Below are 4,298 nucleotides of genomic sequence, written 5' to 3'. Positions count from 1 at the left end.
AATAGAATAGCCTTATTTACTCATTCTATCTTTATTGTAGTCTTGTCATATGTATTATAACTACACTCACAGATACCTTAGCATGCACCTCCTAGGAATAAAGTAATTGCACAATATCATCTAATATCCACTTGAGGAAAGCAGGGATTTTCAGCTTCCCTGGCTTCATTGCTTTCTTTGTTTTCTAGGTAGTTTTTTTGTTTGTTTTGTTTTGTTCAGAGACAGAGTCTTGCTCTGTGGCTCAGGCTGGAGTACAGTAGCCCAGTCATAGCTCACAGCAACCTTAAACTCCTAGGCTCAAGTGATCCTCCTGCCTCAGCCTCCTGAGATGCTGGGACTACAGGTGTGCACCACCAAGCCCAGCTATTTTATTTATGTATTTATTTTTTGTAGAGACAGGGTCTTGCTATGTTGCCAAGACTGGTCTGGAACCCCTGGCCTCAAGCGATTTTCCCACCTCAGCCTCCCAAAGTGCTGGGATTACATTCATGAGCCACTGGGTCCAGCCTTCAGGCACTTTTTTTTAAAAAAAAGTTTGCCCCAAACTTTTAGTTCTTATCTTGTATGAGGGTTCGTCCAATAAAAGCTGTGCCTCCATCACCAGGAGCCAGAACTTTGCAGCACTTTGATATTGCTACTATGTAATGTGATTCTTTAAGATAGGGAATACAATATACAGTATTTATATTTACAGTATTTTCCTAACTTACTTGACCAAAGAGCTTCTTTTTTGTTTTTTTAAATGGAACATCTGCGGAATGACTGCTTTGCTTTGCTTTGGGGAAAGCCAGTCAAAGAATAGCCTTATTCAAGGTGTCCTTACAACTTCTTGCCAAGTTACAGACTTTGCTTATTATCCACTAAATATAATGTTCATCTAATTAAATGCTGTGGAAATCATACCTGCTTTAGATACCTTGTAATTAAAGGTGAGAGAGTTTGACCTTCATTATAAAGTAAAGATGGTAAGGGACTATTAAGTAATTGTGATCATCACTTAAAAATGTCTGAGCATCAAAGTTTGTGTTAGTGGACAACAGAAAAATTCTGCATTTGAGATTGTATTCTGGCAGCTTGACATTTTGAGAGGGGAATACAAATGAAACAAATTCATGCAGAAATAGATACATGAAGCAAAATGCATCACATAAAGGCAAAGGCAATTTTTACACAGACTCTGAGAAGGAATCTGCTACTGACCAGTACTCTGTCCCAGGAATCTATTTATATTTTCCCAACTTTTTATTTTTAAATTTTAAGCTGTTGAACAATTGAAAAGTAGTATAATAAATACATATACTCTCCAGCAGATTCAACAATTATTTACATTTTGCATTTGCTTTCTCTCTCTCTCCTCCCTCCCACACAATTTTTCGAACTCCTGACCTTAGGCGATCCTCCCGCCTCGGCCTCCCAGAGTGCTAGGATTATAGGTGTGAGCCACCACACGGGGCCAGTTCCCACACAATTTCTAAGGTAAGTTGCAAATGTGATAAGACTTCACCCACTTCAGCGTGCATCTCCTAGGAGTAAATTAATTGCATAATAATCATCTGGTATCCACTTGAGGAAAGCATATAGACCTTGTCCCAGATGGTGTCTTTGGGATAAGTTTCCTCTTCAGTACAGAAATCATATTCCCTTTCAGAAAAGAAGATGGTGAACTAGAATAAGGAAGCAGAGGGAAGAGAAAGAAGGAAAAGATCTTACAAAGTTAATATTAGTTATTAGTCCATAAAGTACATATAGTCCCTAAAGTACCAGTCTACACTACTCTAGCATTCCATACTATATTGGTATGGCAAATTATTCAAAGTAGGAGTTCCTTGCTAGGCTTAGAAACAATCTCTGCCCTGAAATAACTCACAAGGTAGTCAGGATCTGGTAAAACATACTCAAATATCTCACCCTGCTTCCTCCACCTTGCTAAATTCAGCATCTCCTCTAAAACTCAGATCAGGCCTAGGAAAAGCCCTCTCAGGCTCCTGCCTTACCTTCACCCCCTGCTCCCAGCGCCCCTGGGTCTGGGAGGGGTGTTTCTGCTCAGAGTGTTCAAAGAGCCCCATCCTGCCTCCAGCCCATTTTATCAGACTATTTTTATGGGTCATTGTTTCTCCCTCACTGATTTCTATAAGTGGCGGGGAGCTGGGATTTGTACTTTCAGGATTATGATAGCCAGATAGATATCTGTTGAATGTTTGTGAAAGATTAATCAACAAGATCAGCAACTGTGTGGCAAGAGAAATGGGAAATAGGAGGAAAAGAGAGACTGGCAAAGGGCAGCAGGACGGGTGAGAGATCCAGCTGGACAGTCAGGGCTGTGGGATTGTCCCTCGGCTAAATTAAGTCTCCCTTCCCGGATCACCAGTTTTTTGTTTTTTTTTTTAGTATCTTCCCTCCTTAGTTTCTCAGTTCCCTAACTCTACTAGTTTCCCCTCATTGAAAGTCATTCACATTAGTGTGTCTATGGCAAGATGAGGACCAGAGAGGGCACCGTGATTTCAGGGAAGCTTCTTGGGACCATTTGGGGAGCTTGATATGTGCCCTTGGAACTTGAGGAACACAGTGGACTGGTGTCTGCCCCCATCTGGAAAGCATCAGGTTGGAGAGGCGGCTGGCCAGCTGCTGAAAGGCCAGAGCAAAGGCGAGGCCGCTGCTGCGTGGGGCTCGGTCTGGTGGGCAAAGCCACAGCTCCAGTTGGCTCCTTTCCTCTGACCTTAGCCAGCACTTAGACATCTGGGGATACCTGCAGCTCTTCTCCTTGCAGAGAGCCCCTTTGACAAGATTTAAGATAACTCAGTTTACATCCCCTTATCTCCTTAGAGTGTCCTGGACTTTCTTCCCTGATTATCACCTGCATAAAGAACAGTTCTGGAGTCAAGAGAATAAATCTTCAATTTTAGAATGTTAGGCTTTAGGGAGCAAGGGAAGAGGAGGAGGGCCCAGCTGAAAAGGGCTCCCCTCACTCAACACAGAGGCACAACCCACAAGATTCGCCATTTTTAAGGACAGGCAAATTTAGGAGGAGAGGATGCTGGGTAGTGAGAGGTACACGAACACATAGGCCAACTTCTGTTCATGTTGGAGGTAGCCCAATGAGCAATGCTCATTTATATTGCCAATCTGGTAAGAGTGCATTTTTGTTTTGTCAAAAAGACCAAGGACACCTATAGAATTACCTAAAACCCGTTTATTCAGATCTGACTATAGTGAGTGAGTTTGCTACCCTCACTTTTCTTCTGGTAGGGACTTGAAGGGGTGTGATAGGAGAATGAAGTCTATAGAATAACAGGAAGAAGTCTTATGACAGGCTTTGATCGGTGAGTATTTCATTAGGTTGTGAGTTTTGGAAGTGGGGGAGGCTTTCTGATTGACGTTTGTATTAGTCCGTTTGCACTGCTATAAAGGAATACCTGCGGCTGGATGATTTCTAAAGAAAGGAGATTTACTGGACTCACAGTTCTGCAGGCTGTACAAAAAGCATGGCATCAGCTTCTGCATCTGGTGAGGACTTCAGGAGGCTTCCAATCATGGTAGAGGGCAAAGGGGAAGCAGGTGTGTCACATGGCAAGAGAGAGAGGAGGAGGTGCAAGGATCTTTTCATAACAATGGCAGCAAGCCATTCATGAGGGATTGCCACCATGACCCAACCACTTCCCGCCAGGCCCCACCTCCAACACTGGAGATCAAATTTCAACATGAGATTTGGAGGGGACAAATATTCAAATTATATCAACTTGTAAGTACATTTGGCAATCTTCGATTGGTTCAACACCTGCTGGTACAAAACTGGGAGATTTCCAGGCTGAGTGGAGTCATAGGGGTTCTCCTATTTCAACTAGAAGAATATCTTGTCCTCAGCCTCAGGGTCAGAGTCTTACATAAGTAATTCCTCAGTTTAGATAAAGTTGTGGTGGAAATTTTGTCTAAAGTCTAGTCCAAATAAATGTTTTCTATATTCTTATATCGATTTATATGAACCTATCATATTAAGGGTTAGATTGAGACCTGCCATTAATTTCCCTCTTGTGGAATGAAGGTGAAAAGGGGAAATACAAGCATTGGATGAATGTAGAACTGAATAAGGTCTGAAATTCCTCTTAAGATTCTAATGAGTTTCCTGAGTGGGTCCCTGTCCTGTGTTTCAGGGCTAGAGAGACCCTACAGTTGAAGGGATGAACTCTGGAGGGCCAGGCCCCAGCGCAGCCCTGGCACACACAGACAGGCAGGGCCTGGAGCCACTGGGGGCTCCTTTCTCTCCTTGTGTGGCTCCCTGGCATGAAGGAGGAAACAGTAAG

The sequence above is a fragment of the Eulemur rufifrons genome, chromosome 1 (assembly GCF_041146395.1).
Source record: "Eulemur rufifrons isolate Redbay chromosome 1, OSU_ERuf_1, whole genome shotgun sequence".
In the NCBI taxonomy this organism is placed as follows: domain Eukaryota; kingdom Metazoa; phylum Chordata; class Mammalia; order Primates; family Lemuridae; genus Eulemur; species Eulemur rufifrons.
Note: the sequence above shows the minus strand (reverse complement) of the source record.